The 17,658-nt window shown below is 38.2% G+C and overlaps 1 protein-coding gene across 6 annotated transcripts in view; it reads left to right on the top strand.

Moving 5' to 3' along the window:
• The window catches only part of lingo1a (leucine rich repeat and Ig domain containing 1a), a 116,292-nt gene that overhangs the window by 24,802 nt on the left and 73,832 nt on the right, over positions 1-17,658 (top strand). The gene's annotated exons all lie outside the window — the stretch shown is intronic.

The following is a 17,658-nucleotide window of genomic DNA, read 5'->3' as shown; positions in this document are numbered from 1 at the left end:
AAAATTTGTCTTAGATGGTAAAATCATTCAGTGTACATCAGGCTTGGAACATGTCAAGACTTGTTTGGTTTGTGGGCAATTAGAGTCTCACTTTAACCAGGCATGGTTTTTTTTTTAATCTTTTGCTTCTCTGAATTTTGTTTCAAACACACTCTAAACATGCTGGGTTAAAGTTGGGGTTAAAATTGACAAACCCAGCAATTGGGTAGTTTTAAGCAAACATTTAACCCAAGCGCTGGGTAAAAACAACCCAATCGCTGGGTTTGTCCATTTTCAACCCAACTTGGGTTGTTTTTAACCCAGCATTTTTAGAGTGTATAGTTTATCATATAATTTCGTAATTTTATTCAAAATCAAAGAGTGCTATTGTTCTGAATGTCAGTATTTATGTTTTATACAACATTTGATGACAATGGAGCAGCATACATAAGGGGAATAAACAAAGATTTCTATTACAAGCAACATGATATGAAAAATCAACCAGAATTATAGCCTTAATAAATGTCCCTGGTCTTTTGTGCATGTTCCATGATTACTTTATATTAAAGAAAAATAATCTTTCATAATTAAAAATAGAAATAGCTTTCTTCACCTCTGAAATGACTTGTGCTAATAATATCATAGTCAAATTATTAGATGAAAATCATATCATGTTGTCTTTAAAAGAATGCAATTCCAAAGCTAATTACTATTAATGTATTATTATGGGAGAGTCAGAGATTGGTCGATGTGATAGCAGATCTTCCACCGTTCACAGATCACACTCCTTAATAATGTCCCGCAGAGATTTAATTTCCTCTGTTTTCTCCCATGAACCAAAAGCTCTTATTGGAAAGGAGCAGGACTTCATGAAATCTTTCGGAAACGTGACGGAATCGAGAAAAAATGCGCGACTTCAATTTCCTCCGATCTGCGTTTGTCTTTCTCGTCTCTCTTTCTCTGTGGGTCGTTGTGTAGCTCTGCTCTTCTGGTCTCATCAGGGCGTGTGTGTTTGGCTCCGAAGGTCTGCTGGGATGTTGACAGCACTCTTCAGGTTGACTCTGTGTTGCGTAAACAGAGATTAGTGACCATACTGGCTCTTAATTAAAGTCAGAAAGCTGCCAGGAGACAAACCAGGCCATCAAATATTAATCTAGACAGTCCCTGAAGCAGGCCGGCCCTCCACTCAGGGGGTTCCAGCGGGTGTGTATCACCATGATGTGCCGTAGCACACGGTCCAGAGGGATCGCTGAGTGTCATGACAGATCAAATGATGCAATGGAACTGAAGGGAGAGCGCGAGACGCCAGCGAAACATTCAGATGACTGCGTGCGAATGTCTTTCTTCAGACTCCGCCGACGGCCCTTAATGAGTCTGTGTTACGTTCTCAGGGATCGTGTGCACGTCTGACTGAGGTCTCAATGTCATTGGCTTTGTGCCTGTCTGTAGCGTATCTGATCTAGTGGACTCTAAGAACGACAGTGTGGATTTAGGGTTAACATTTTGAGTTCATGACATAGGCTTTAGACTTTTAGGGGCCTATCATGCACGTGGTGCAATGCGACGCAAGTATTTTTTGCCAGATTCAGCCCGATGCAGTTTTTGTTTTTACGTCCAGCCTCACGTTTCGGTGGCCCAGTAGTGGCCCACAACACAATGAAATCGAGCCACAATACAAAATCGAGTCACAACACAACGAAATCGAGCCACAACACAACGAAATCGAGCCACAACACAACGAAATCAAGTCACAACACAACGAAATCGAGCCACAACACAACTAAATCAAGTCCCAACACAACGAAATCAAGCCACAACACAACGAAATCGAGCCACAACACAACGAAATCGAGCCACAACACAAAGAAATCGAGCCACAACACAACGAAATCGAGCCACAACACAACGAAATCAAGTCACAACACAACGAAATCAAGCCACAACACAACGAAATCAAGCCACAACACAACGAAATCGAGCCACAACACAACGAAATCGAGCCACAACACAACGATATCGAGCCACAACACAACTAAATCAAGTCACAACACAACGAAATCAAGTCACAACACAACGAAATCGAGCCACAACACAACGAAATCGAGCCACAACACAACTAAATCAAGTCACAACACAACTAAATCAAGTCACAACACAACTAAATCAAGTCACAACACAACTAAATCAAGCCACAACACAACTAAATCAAGTCACAACACAACTAAATCAAGTCACAACACAACGAAATCGAGCCACAACACAACGAAATCGAGCCACAACACAACTAAATCAAGTCACAACACAACTAAATCAAGTCACAACACAACGAAATCGAGCCACAACACAACGATATCAAGCCACAACACAACAAAATCAAGTCACAACACAACTAAATCAAGTCACAACACAACGAAATCGAGCCACAACACAACGATATCAAGCCACAACACAACAAAATCAAGCCACAACACAACTAAATCAAGTCACAACACAACGAAATCGAGCCACAACACAACTAAATCAAGTCACAACACAACTAAATCAAGTCACAACACAACTAAATCAAGTCACAACACAACGAAATCGAGCCACAACACAACGATATCAAGCCACAACACAACAAAATCAAGTCACAACACAACTAAATCAAGTCACAACACAACGAAATCGAGCCACAACACAACTAAATCAAGTCACAACACAACTAAATCAAGTCACAACAGAACTAAATCAAGTCACAACACAACGAAATCGAGCCACAACACAACTAAATCAAGTCACAACACAACTAAATCAAGTCACAACAGAACTAAATCAAGTCACAACACAACGAAATCGAGTCACAACACAACTAAATCAAGTCACAACACAACTAAATCAAGTCACAACACAACTAAATCAAGTCACAACACAACGAAATCGAGCCACAACACAACTAAATCAAGTCACAACACAACTAAATCAAGTCACAACAGAACTAAATCAAGTCACAACACAACGAAATCGAGCCACAACACAACGATATCAAGCCACAACACAACAAAATCAAGCCACAATAAATTCGAGCCACAACACAATAAAAACGAGCTACAACACAATTAATAAACCACAACACATGAAAACAAGTCACAACACAACGAAATCGAGCCACAACACAACGAAATCGAGCCACAACACAACTAAATCAAGTCACAACACAACGAAATCGAGCCACAACACAACTAAATCAAGTCACAACACAACTAAATCAAGTCACAACACAACTAAATCAAGTCACAACACAACGAAATCGAGCCACAACACAACGATATCAAGCCACAACACAACAAAATCAAGCCACAATAAATTCGAGCCACAACACAATAAAAACGAGCTACAACACAACTAAAAAACCACAACACAACGATATCAAGCCACAACACAACTGAAAAGCTACAACACAACGATATCAAGCCACAACACAACTGAAAAGCTACAACACAACGATATCAAGCCACAACACAACTGAAAAGCTACAACACAACGAAATTGAGCCACAACACAATAAAATCAAGCCACAACACAACAAAATCAAGCCACAATAAATTCGAGCCACAACACAATAAAAACGAGCTACAACACAACTAAAAAACCACAACACATGAAAACAAGCCACAACACAATGAAATCAAGCCACAACACTACTGAAAAACCACAACAAAATTGAGCCACAACACAACGGAATCTTTGACCTGCTAACATAGCAACGTATAATTTGTATTCATTAAAATTACTTTTAACATTTAAAAAAAGACATGTTAAAAGTTGTGTTACTACTGAGTCAGTCTTACAGATACAATCAAGCTTTGGAATTTGAACATGTCTTTTTTTAAATGTTAAAATTAGTTTAAAATATTTTAATTAATACAAATTATAAGACGTACAAATAAAGAACATTGCAAGCAGTCTCTTATACAAGAGCCAACAATATCACAATTTTAGGATTTTGTTAAAGATTATAGCTTTTTTTCCGATTTGTGTCGTCCAGCCGATGCTTAAAAAGGCCAATGATGATGTAAGGTGTATGAATATTTATCGTCCTCAAAATCTCAAAATTGCAATTTCTTTCAAAAAAATTGGAAGATGTTGTCCTATCACAGTTCTTACCTTTTCTAAATTTGACTCGGGTACTTGAACCATTTCAGTCGGTTTTACAACTCATCACAGCACTGAAACATCTTTGTTAAAAGTGATGAATGATTTGTTACTTGCAGTTGATTCTGGTGAAAATGCAGTTTTGATTTTACTGGATCTGAGCACTCTTTTGACACTGTGGACCACAATATCCTTCTGTCACGTCTCGAACAGTGTGTAGGTGTGAAGGATACAGCACTACTGTGGTTTGTTTTGTATCTTTAGTCCAGGACATTTCGGTGGCTATTGGCCAGTTTTCCTCATCATCTGTCCCTCTCTCCTGTGGAGTTCCTCAAGGGGCCATTCTGGGGCCATTACTTTTGAACTTATACATGCTTCCACTTGGTAATATAATTAGGAAATATAAGATTTGTTTTAATTTGTATGCTGATGATTCCCAGTTAGACACCCCATTGAAATCTAGAGATTTTCTGCAGCCTCTTTTGGACTGTCTTGAGGATATTAAATGCTGGTTGGCAAATAACTTCTTCCAGCTTAACAATGAGAAAACTGAGGTTCTGGAGGGAAAAAGATTATCTTTGGTCCCTCCAAAACCAGAAATTCTATAGTCAGTTATTTAGATAATCTCACACCAGATGTTAAGTCACATGCAAAAAATGTAGGTGTTATTTTTGATTCTGAGCTTTGTCTTGAAAAACAAATTAGCTCAGTTGTTAAAAACAGCTTCTGTCAATTAAGAATAATTTGTAGACTTAAATCAACTCTTTCCTTCCAATATTTGGAGAAGGCTGGACTATTGTAACTCTTTATACTACAATTTTCGTTGGCATGTTTACAGAGGGTTCAGAATGCAGCTGCCAGACTGTTAACTAGTACAAAAAAACGTGATGATATCACTCCAATCTTGGCTTCTCTGCACTGGCTTCATGTTTATTTTAAAATTTAATTCAAAATTTTGCTGACTGTTTTTAAAGCTCTTAATGGACAAGCCCCATCTTACATCTCCGATCTTGTTCATTTGAATTCAGCCCTTAAGTCCCTCAGATCTACCAATAAAGCTCTCTTATATGTCCCACGGTCTTCACTGAAAATGAAAGGTGACCGAGCCTTTGCAGTTGCTGCTCCACGATTATGGAATCAGTTGTCACCTGACATTAAGTGTGCTCCTTCTGTTTCTGTTTTTAAAGCTAGACTCAAGACACATCTTTATGTTTTAGCGTTTCCTGCTTATTTCTTTGTACAGCACTTTGGTCAGTGTAAGCTGAATTTAAATGTGCTTTATAAATAAAATGTACTTTATGAATTTAGTCTTCCTTTATAGGCTTTGGAGTTAAGGGTTTGGGATTGCAGTTTAGATTTAAGACGGTAAGTTTTAGAATTAGCTTTAGTTTTAAGGGTCTAGTGTTGTTAGAGAGTTAAGGATCAATGGTTTAAAATGAAGTAGCCAAGGGTTTAGGATTAGATTTTGTCTTCCGGATTTAGGTTGTACGCCTTTGTATGGTGTTTAAAAACTTCAGAGGATTTAGATTTAGAAGTTTAGGTAATAGGATACATGTTTAGTTTTTTTTTTGTTGTGGTTGTTTTTCTTTTAATATTTTAATATTTCATTATATTGACAATTAATTGTAGTCATTTTACTCAATGACTAAAATGACACAAAATATATATAATATTATAATATTATTATTATTGTGTAAATAATGACTTGACCAATAAGTCATGACAACATATGTTTTTACACAACTTCAACACACCAGCGTAAGTTAAGCCATTTTAAACGTTATCGTTTTACATTATAGGAGATTCAACTCACAATTTAAGTTGCAATGACTTACACAGCCAAGTTTGTTGTACTTAAAAATCTAAGGCAGCAATTTTTTACAGTGTATTATTTTCTTGTATCATCATATTTCCATCTATGGTGTTTTTAATTAAAATCATTTATTCATCATACATATATTTGATCTTGCCTTGGCTATAATTGACAAAATGAAAACACCCAGATTGACGCTGTAGTTTAGAGAACTGGCATACAATTCATATTTGGCAACAGTGTTCACACATTTATATTTTCTCTGAGAGGAATTACCAGATTTTCTTGCTGCCAGGAATGTTGGGGCTTCCAATAATTATAGCGCATTAAAGGTGAAGTTAAGGTGCCGGAAGCATTGTCAACAATTGTTATCATTAGTGCAGTGATCGGTGGAATTAAATGAGCCAGGTTAAGCGTAGATGTGGGGCTGGTGCGTTGTGTCTTTAAGAGGGGACGTCGGAGCTGAAAGGGTGGGAGTAGATTTGTTAGTTTGGTGATTAACACCAAACCTATCTGAATGAGTGCGAGTGTGGGCACCACGTGTAAATGGTGTGTATAAGATACAACCTCACAGGAAAGAGCAAGACTTAAATCTGCTTGCACACACACACACATCCTCATGCTTCCACCAGAATGATCTTTTGTATTTCCTTTCCTGAATCACTGATGTCATTTGGCTGTTTGTGTATTATAGAGGTAGGAAGCATTAACAATTTACGAGGATTGCTTGAGTGCGCCGCGGTCTTGTGGCTCTCAAGGTTGTAGAATATGGCGATAATGATCTTGTTCTACATTGATCCGCTGCAATCATCTCCGAGTTCATATGTTTTTCTTCATCCTGTGTGTCCAGCACATGAATATCAATAGAATTAAAGCGGATGTATCTGGTAAAGTGCATCCTCCGTTCATGAGGCAGGGTGGTTTGTTCTGGTTACTCCAGCCCATGATGAGCGACCAGTTTCTGACACGCCTTGATGTTCTCTGCAGCTTCAGTGCTGGCCAGGACATCCTCACACACAACATGTTCGGTTACATTTTATTTAAGTTGCTCTCGGATGTTTCTCCTCTTCAATATTTGTGGGTTAGACCCGGCGTATTTTAAGTCTGCTTTTATGCTATGTTGCGTCTTTACTCAGAACTTTGAGCAGAGTCGGGCAGCCTTAACTAGTAAATATGCCATAACACTATTAAGAAATGACATAGCGATGCCATGGCAACCACCCAAAACACCCTTCTGAGAGCGTTTGTTCCCCCAGTTTCTATTGAAGCCAATATGGCCACTAGGGACTCTCATGAGCTCCATGTTAAAATTCCCAACGTTACAACAGAAAAAAACATGTTTACAGCCATGGACAAATTGTGGTTTTGGTCTATACGGCTAATTTTGAGGGGGGTGATTTTTTTTATAACTCATTTGTGTACATTATATAAAGCTTTAAATTTCTGCATAATTAAGGGCATGGTCACTTTGATAGTGACAGGTGGATAGCCCTTTATCTGCTGTCTGTTAGTCATTGCATCACATAAGCTCCGCCCACATCCCGCCTTTTTGCCCATTTTCTGTTATCCGGGAGTGATGAGCGATGACGCTCTGCCAAGATGGCAACGGCCAGCTCGTCTCGACTTTACGCTACAAAACTGCTCTTCAGAATCATGTAGGTGACGTCATGGACACTATGACACGCACAATGCAGCGTTACTACTCCACCTGATGTGTTCTGATGTGTTGCTAAGGTGTTATCAATAGTTGCCAGGGTGTTTATTTATGTTGAATTAAAGTTTTGAAACGTTCGCTGGTTCCCGCCTCCTTCCTTCCCATCTAAGCTTCGTTACACTGGTGCCGAAACCCGGGAAGGAGGCGGGAACCGGCGAACGTTTCAAAACTTTAATTCAACATAAATAAACAAAACGAAAGTAAAACCGCGGGCAGCCCCCCACGGACGACTGCGCGCAAATACCCACAAAATAAAACGTGGGCAGCCCCTCACGGACGACTGCCCACAAACACATAAACAAAACATAACATAAAGTCCAGGCCTGGGCCTCTCTCCTCTTCCGCAGCCCTTGCTCCTCCTTTTTTGCTCCCGTCACATGGCCGCAAGACGAGACCGGTGTGCCATGCAGCTGGCACTCGTCAACACTAATCACCGGCCCGCTCTCGCGGTCCCTCGCCCCGCTGCCTGTCACACCACAATGTTCTACTGTTGCTAGGGTCAGGGTTGTCCTGAATCTTTGATAGGTGTTCTGGTTGGTTATAAGGGTGTTACTGTTAATTGTGTCACAATAGTGTTTAAAGCAATTGCTTGGGTGTTACAATTCTTTTGATAAAGTTTTCGGAGTCATTTTTAATGCACTGCTATATGGTTACTAAGGTGTTGTGGGTGGTTACTAGTATAGTATCATTCTGTTGCTGAGATGTTCTGATAGGGCTGTGACGGTGGCAGTTTTTTACCACTGTGATGGTCTAGGGCTGTGCTGGTGAACATGAGAACGCCACCACTACGGTGGCTTAATAGCATCCACGGTGGTCAGCGAAACAATTTTTGTTGGTTTGTGAATGCTGTTTTACATGAATTATGACACGAGTGAAGCACAACGCTTTATTTACAAAATAAATTATAGGTCCGCAGTTAAATGTTACCTTGCAGCCATAGAAACATAACATTCATGCCGAATGAGAGAGGTAGACATTGTAAGGTGAGCCAAATTTAAGCTTTGCGTTTTGCGATCTGGTCACTCGATTTTCCATAAATTTAACAATAGGCTTACTCCATTTTATTCTACTGGACATTTATTTTCCCAAATCTTGAGAAACGTAAATGAAGTATCTCGTTCGCCATGAATTTTCCATGGCTGCGACGTAACTTTTTTTTTTTTTTTTTTTTGTAAATAAATCGTTGTGCTTCACTCATGTCATAATTTTCACGTAAAACAGCATTCACAAACTAAAAAAATTGTTTGGCCGACCACCGCTGGTGCTACTCTAGGTGCTTACCAGGGTGTTACTGTTCTGTTTCCTAAGTGTTCTGTCAATTAAAACCACTTGAAGTTGTTGTTAGAGTTGCCAAAATGTAATTTTTGTGTGCTGACACTGTAGTATGGTTGTTTGTTAGTATGTTCCTAGTTGCTAAGGTGCTCTATTGGTTGCTAGGGTGCTCTATTGGTTGCTAGGGTGCTCTGAGTGGTTGTTAGGACTATGAGTAGTTGCTTATGTGTTGCTATTCCATTGTTAAAATGTTCTAAGGGGTTGTTAGCGTGCTTCTCTACAGTTGCTAAGGTGCTCTGAGTGGTTGCTAGGGTGTTACTATTCCATTGCTAAAGTGTTCTAAGGGGTTGTTAGCATGCTTCTCTACAGTTGCTAGGGTGCTCTGAGTAGCTATTAGGACTATGAGTAGTTGCTTATGTGTTGCTATTCCATTGTTAAAATGTTCTAAGGGGTTGTTAGCGTGCTTCTCTACAGTTGCTAAGGTGCTCTGAGTGGTTGCTATGGCTCCAAATGATTGCCAGGGTTTTACTATTCCATTGTAAAAGGGTTACCAGGTGTTCATGATGCTTCTCTAGCAACTCAGTTGCTAAGGTGCTCTGAGTGGTTACTAGGGTGTTACTATTCCATTGCTAAAGTGTTTTGAGTGGTTGTTAGTTTGCTTCTCCACAGTTGCTAAGGTGCTCTGAGTGGTTGCTAGGGTGCTAAAGTTTCATTGATAAAGGGTTCTGAGAGATTGTTAGCATTCTTCTCTACAGTTGCTAAGGTCCTCTAAGTGGTTGCTAGGGTACTACAAATCCATTGCTAAAGGTTTCTGCTGCTGTGATTGCTAGGGTGCTACTGGCTGTCTCTATGATAGTCTAAACATTTTTTTATTACTATTCTTTGTCAGGCAAAAATTGTACGTTTGATCGCTTAGGGAAGTTATAGCACACAACAAGCCACACAATTTGAGATGTCATGATTGTGTCTGAAGCACAAGTGGCCAGCGAGTAAAGTTTTGAATAATTTACCAATAATTTGATCTGGGAAGAATTCGATGAGAAATGTTCATATTGCAATCCTTGACTTTCAATTGCAGATATCAGTATCTTGGCAAAGCTGAAGGAGACATCGGAGATCACTAGAAGAATAATCAGGAGACTTCAGCCTCCATTTGCACTCCATTTAATGTCATCGCTCTCTCTGAGACACAGTTGAGATATTAAAGACGTCCCATCTGGGGTTTGTCTTGCCTATGGGCAGATTTGATCATAGTGGAATAAGCATAAAATCAAGTGTTTTTGCTCTTTGCATACAATACTCTGTGATTGTTTTGTCTCATTTCTTTCTCATCTCTCTCTGTTTATGCACAGAGAGGGTTTAATTCCGATGTGAGCAGCAGATCAGTTAGTGATCCTAGAGCTGAGAGATATAAATTCATTTCCCATGCCCCCCCCCATCCCCCTTCTGTTCTCCCCTGGTTTCCACGGCAACAGCAGATAGACAGAGGGCAGTCTATTGGCTGTAAAATCTCAGTGCACTGATGAAAATACACAAAAAACACACATATGCTCATTGACAGTTTATAGTGAAATTGCGTTTTAGGAAGAAAAAGGAATTGTCTTTCTCAGACATGTATATTCCATTGTTTTCTTTGAAGTACCTATGAGTGATATTTGAATACCATACTATATAAAAAAAAACTTTGGAGTATCAAAGTATCATCACTGCACTGCATTTTGCTTTTTATGAGGCCAGTAACATCGAAAAAAACATTCCCAAGATGAGAAGAGGCGAGAGGAAATGAGACAAAACAAGAGATTTGGCTCTTGTGATGGTGGGAAATGTTTTCCACGGTCTTCGTGGCAGAGACTGAAATGTTTACCTGACAGCAGAGCTGTGTACACCACAAACAGAAGACATTTTAGACAGCAGGCATTTCTTGCTTACATGCGTCTGCCGAGTCATATAGGAGGCTCTGGTTTAAAATGGTGGCTCCCGTGCAGAGAGAAACGTGAAATATTGAGATGAATGTAAAGCTCTAGAGCGTAAACACAACAGCATGTCTACCTTTAAAACAATGAGCTCTGAGGAATATAGAGTGATTTTCATGGGCTGCACTGCCTGCTGGGTAAACGCTCTGTCTCCTTACACATTCAAAACCCAATAATGGAATATGTTAGAGACAGAAAATTATATGTTAACGTTAACGTGAAATCAAAACTGACCCCATTTACTTTTGTGATACGTTCTCTGTCTCGTTGTTCTCGACTCACTGGTGCGTGTTTTTCCAGAGAAAAGAATGTTTATCTTTGTAATTTTTTTCATCAGAATGTAATAACTTGCTCATCCTCTGAAACAGATTTCCTTTCCGGATGATGTCACAAAGCCCCCTTTCAAACCACCTGACTTTATTGTGGTATGCCACACATTGATAAAACCCTTCACTTCGTGATGTTGAAAAATCTTTTTCATGCCAGTTTTGTGACAGGAAACGTGTCGGCAAAATCAGCGACAATCCAAACGAATGCCAGAACGACGACTGTAGATATGATAAGTAATTACAATTTTTGAATTTATAATCATTTCAATTGGATATGATCAGTCACATATAAGATTAAATATTGTATGTATTTTATAATAGTTTAAATCAAATAAGATCAATCAAATATGAAAATCTTCCGATTCCAGTCAAGTATGATATTAGTATGATGATTATGCTTAATTCTGTGTATTTTCTAAGAATATTGAATTATGCTTGATTGATTGTATTTATAATCTAACATCGAACGTGAAATCTATTTATACTTGACTGGTTCGATTTAAAGTCTAATTATCTTTAAATATGTAGGCTGTTTAATGATTTTATTGAAACATGAGCAGTTAGGTATGATTAAGGGAGTTTTTGTTAAATTCTGACTCTTTTCCAATAATTATAATTAAACTTTATTGATTATGTTCAAAGTCTAATTCTGTCGAAACCTGTAGATTTTATAATAGTTTAAATTATATGTGATCAGTTAAATATCACTTAAATAAGTAGCCTGACAAGCCAGATCCACATCAAGATGTTTGGTCTGGAAACTCACCATTGACAGCTCAATCCGAGGGGCGGATAAACGGTTGTCTTTCAAACTCCCTCTGTACGCGATAGGATAGCGCTACAACCAACCAGAGCAACGAAGGTGAAATAGAGCTCGCTGACAGATTAAACATTCACCGTATCCAGTCGGCAAAACTCCGAACACATCTTCCCTTCTTAAGAATGACTTCAGTGCCGTTTGTTCTTTTCTCAGAGATAAGCTTAACTCCAAGTCTTCCAGAGTCGCGGTCAAAGCTGATTCAAAAGACCGCCGCCGCCAGTTTCTGTGTTTACTAGAAGTACGCAAACGCAACTCGGCCGTCGTCATTATGGCCCCGCCCACCAACACTATACACGATGTGATTGGCCCGGCAAGAGTTTGGCGTTTACAGCTCAGAAGTGATTTGAGAGTTGCTAGACGACACTCGCGGGCAGATTAGGTTTGCTGCCGCTAGGGTGCGTCTAGATTTCTAGGCTATTAAATAAGTCAGTTTTTGTTGAATTCTTTATCTTTTCTAAGAATTTGAATTATACTTATTGATTATATTTAAAGTCTAATTCTGTTCAAATCTGTGAGGTTTATAATCATTTTAAGTCAATATGATCAATGATTTATATTTAGGCCCATTTTTGTTGAGTTCTTATATATTTCTAAGACTTTTAATTATACTTATTGATTATATTTAAAGTCTATTTCTGTCGAAATCTGTAGATTTCATATTTTTTAATTAAATATGATCAAGTATAATGTCCATTTTGGTTAAATTCTGTATATTTTTTAAGGATTTTATTAATATTTTATTATTATTTTTAAAGTCTAATTTTGTTGAAATCTGTAGATTTTATAACAATTTTAATGAAATATAATCAATTAAGGATGATTAGGCCCATTTTTGTCGCGTTCATATATGTTTTAAGAACTTATTGATTATATTTTTAAGTGTAATTCTGTAATAATTTAATGTAATTCTTTAATAATTGTTTTATTAAATATGATTAATTTAGTTCTATATATTTTCTAAGAATTGTATTCATACTTACTGATATATTTTTTAAAGTCTAAATCTTTTGAAGTCTGTAGGCTTTATAATAATTTTTAAGGAAATATGATCAATTAGGTGCGACTAAGTCAGTTTCTGTTGAATTCTGTATATTGTCTAAGGATTTTAATTAGACTTATTTTTTACATTTAAGTGTAATTCTGTTGAAATCTGTAGTGTTTATAATCATTTTAATGAAATATGATAAGTTAAGTATATGCTTAAGTCAATTTCTGTTGAATTATGACTATTTTCTAAGAATTAGAATTATATTTAATTGTTTTGAAATCGAATTCTGTTGAAATATGTATATTGTATAATCATTTTAAATTAAATACATTCAATTTAGTATGATTAGGCCCATTATTGTTGAGTTCTTGTATTCTAAGACTTTTAACTATACCTATTGATTATATATAGAGTCTAATTCTGTAAAATCATCTTAATTGACTATGATCACTGGAGTATGAACAGGTCTAATCCGGCTGTTTTTATGATAATTTGGTGAAGAACTGAGGCCGTTTGCTGAGCGTGGAGCGGCCTGCGCAGATGATTTCTTCAGACGGTCCTGACAGCATTAGAGAGCAGAGCAGCGCAGCAGAAAAATCAATAGCGGCCTGGATAATTGATGCTCAGAGTGTGTATGAAGGTCAAACACGACTGCTGACTTCATGATGCACAGATTACACTCCGCTGTCTGATATACTGGGATTTGCTGATCAGAATAAACAAAAACTCCTGCGCATTTCGAAAAAAAGAAAACTCCTGTGCAAGACCCGTACGCTGATGGTCTTTTTAAATCGGTGTTCCTCCATCATTCGCTGATGTATTAGCATAACTGACCTTGGTCCGTGTAATCTAATTTTGGATATCAGACATATGGAAATGACCAGGATCTGTGGCGTTCGGTCCTCAGAGCTTTCCATGGCCTGGGGGCTTGATTTAGATCCACCCACCACATTTAGAGGCCAGAAAATGAATGATGGATGTGATTATTTTACACAAACGCACTTGATACATACTTGACCTCCACCGTATCAACTGGGACGAATTATTTTGAGGGCAAAAATGATGTTTCGTCCATAAATAGAGCTCTACTGTAGGAAATTCGCTTCTCATTTCCGTTGTAGGAAAAAGAAAAAATGCTGCTCTGTTGACGAACAGGTTCTGTTTGCTGTAATTAAGGAAGATAATGTTCTATCAGGGGAATTCATTACAGATAACATCTTGTTCAGTGTTACTGACGCTCAAAAGGCTAAAATAAATTTGACTGTTTATCCCGACAGTGCTTAAAAATGACAGGCCGCCACATTTCCATAATACGATGTTGCATTAGGATATTTATTGTCAGAGGCAGTCGTTTAGTCGTCCATTCTTCATCAGTGAGTGTGACAGAGGAAAACAGACCAACATGTAGTTGTTCTGAGGCGGATAGTGAGACGCCACCTGAATGTTGTAATTTGTTCAATCCACTCAATAGTTTGTGCTGCGGTTGACAATTCCATTGATTTTCATGTTTATTGAGTGACTGAGGCGACACAATGAGTTAAAACAAATGCAATTACAATTGTGTTATTTACTAACCCTCATGTTGTTATAAACCAGTTTTTTTCCCCATGGAACATGAAAAGGCAATTTTGATTTTAGAATCTGTACACGGCTGTCTAGGAGCAGAGTCGGAAAGTGTATCAAAATATTCTACTCAAGTAAAAGTACTGTTACTTAAGTACCGGTCTAAAAATTTACTCAAGTAAAAGTGAAAAGTAGCTCATTTAAATTGTACTCAGAGTAAAAGTTACTAAGTTACTTTTTTAAGAGTGGTGGGGGGGGGGACTCTCCCCTGTAGGTTTGTGATAGAATGAGATTTTCACGATATGACAACTATCTCAGAAAACATCATCACGGTATTAAACAATTATTTAATAAATAAACTGTACCCATTATTAAATGATGGTTATTATCACTAGTTAAAATGATGTTAAATGAATGAAGATGATTGGTCTTTTTTTTTTGCTGAACAAATGCTTTATTATAAAAACCATTTGTTTGTTTTGTTTATTAAAATTTCTATAAAACATGTCTAATAAACTAAATTCAATAAATGATTATGAATTAGATTGACTTATTTTTATCATTAATTCGTTAAAATGTTTAAGAATAATAGAGTCCTGTATTAGACGGAGCCACCCATTCACAGAGACAGATTATATATTCATATAGCAATGTTTTGTGCTTTAATATTCACAGATCATGTCGCGATTTGATTTATTGTAGGCCTACAGCTCTACTTTCGAGTTTTTCGTTCATCCATCAGTTTGCGTGTATTACGTGAATTCCATGTTATAATGTAAAGTTTACGTTCATGACTGGATTCCGGGATTCCCTCGGGATTCTCCTCCAACACCACGTTATTTTTTTCTATATCCATTTTTCTATAAACATCTGATATTTGCGCGCTTGTTCTCTCCCGCGTCCCGCGCCCTATTCAATATTAGTCGTTTCCGGATTGCATTTTTTTTTCCTCCCTTCTTTGCATTGATGATTTATTTTTACTCAGTTACGGATGTGGTTTAAAATGTAGCGAAGTACAATACTTCAATCAAAATGTACTTAAGTAAAAGTAAAATTACAGATTTTTTTAGAACTACTTAAAAAAGTAGAAGTACACAGAAAAACTTCTCAATTACAGTAAGGCGAGTAAATGTAATTCGTTACTTTCCACCTCTGTCTAGGAGCAACAAAAAACAATGCTGTAAAGCACCATCAAAGCAGTCTATAAGACTTCATATAGCTTCATGTCTTATATCAGATGATATCCCTTTGTCTTAAATAGCTTTGCATGATGAAAGACCATAATTTAAACGATGTGAATGAGTTGAACTCAATAATTGTTCAGTTTGATTCGTGAACAAATAATTCAATGTGTTTTTTCTCTGGCTGGACCCAGATCAAGCCCAATTTAAAATTCAACGTTGGTCTGGGGAGTCTGCTCCTAGTTTTCCTCTGCACAAGAGGCGTGATCAACGGGCATAGTTCAAATGACTCTGACACAATTGGATAGTCCTTCAACCAATCAGACCACAAGAGGCGTGATCAACGGAAATAAATGGACTGCATTTATGGTAAATGGTAAATGGACTGCATTTATATAGCGCTTTTATCCAAAGCGCTTTACATTTTGCCTCACATTCACCCATTCACTCCCTCATTCACACACCGACAGCGATTTCAGCCATGTAAGGCGCCATCCAGCTCGTCGGGAGCAGCTGGGGTTAGGTGTCTTGCTCATGGACACCTCGACACTTGGTCAGGTGGAACTGGGGATTGAACCACCAACCTTCTGGTTTGTAGACAACCTACATGAACCACTGAGCCACTGCCGCCCCTGCCGGAAATAGTTCAAATGACTCTGTACACAATTGGATAGTCGTCCAACCAATCAGACCACAAGAGGCGGAATCTACAGAGATCGATCCATTGTTTCTCTGTCCGTCATCAGGTTAAACCCGCCAATAGCGGTCCAGGTGGATAAGCCAATCTGTGATTGGTTCCCATAAATGTGTAACAGAAGCAGGCTAAATTAATGCACAGGTTTCCAGACTGAGCTGCAGGGCGAAATCAAATCGCCGGCAGATGGGGCTGGGTTCACCCAGTCTAGTGGATTTGCGAACAGGATCAAATTATTCATTTAAAAGATCAGACTCATATCAATAATTCACCAATCAGACATTGCTGCTTCTTTCAGGAACATGCTGAGGACATCCGAATTCAAGATTTTCCATGACTTAAATCTTCGAAGACTTTCAAAGTCTTGAGATGTCGTGTACAATTTGTATAGAATACTTTTATGTAGATTATTTAGTATTGACAGCTCCGGTTTTACTTTAATTATATTAAAAGGGGTGACTAGGATATATCTTCCTTTTTAATACCCACCTTTTGTGCTCCATCAGACGGGTTTGAAATGACATGATGGTAAATTATTCTGGTTAGGCTTTTTTACACATGTATTTGTTTGTAATGAGCAGATACTCAGCAGAAGCTCTAAATATTCTTCTGCGAACGTGACGTGAATGCCAAGTCCTAACCAGGGCATGACATTAACTTTTTTGTTCCTTAGCCACTGTGGCCAGTGGTTTTCCAAAGTTACTTGCCATTCAGCATTTTCACTGGCCACAGTTTTGACACTGATACATTGGGGAAAACTGCCATATAGATATTTGTAATATTAGTTCATAATTTAAGAGCAGGTATATTAGGTCACTTTATTGTGTATTTGACTGTTTAAAGGGATAGTTCACCCAAAAATGAAAATTAGCCTATGATTTACTCCCCCTCAAGTCATCCTAGCTGTGTTTGACATTCTTCTTTTAGATGGGCATAGTTATATAAAAAAATGTCCTGGCTAGTAGGAGTGACTGCGTTACATGCCACTGCTGAAATACACTCGCATTTGCCAGGTGTTAATGTCAAGCCCTGATGGAAACCCGTACTCAGAATTTGTCCTCTGCATTTAATCTATCCAAGTTAGAGCTGCCACATTGGGATTTGGGAGTAGTGAGTAGTGAACACACACTGCAAGCCGTGGACACGCACACACTCGGAGCAGTGGGCAGCCATTTTGCTGTGGCGGCCGGGGAGCGAT

The sequence above is a fragment of the Pseudorasbora parva genome, chromosome 25, assembly GCF_024679245.1.
Source record: "Pseudorasbora parva isolate DD20220531a chromosome 25, ASM2467924v1, whole genome shotgun sequence".
Taxonomy (NCBI): domain Eukaryota; kingdom Metazoa; phylum Chordata; class Actinopteri; order Cypriniformes; family Gobionidae; genus Pseudorasbora; species Pseudorasbora parva.
Note: the sequence above shows the minus strand (reverse complement) of the source record. Positions and strands in the feature narration are given on the sequence as shown.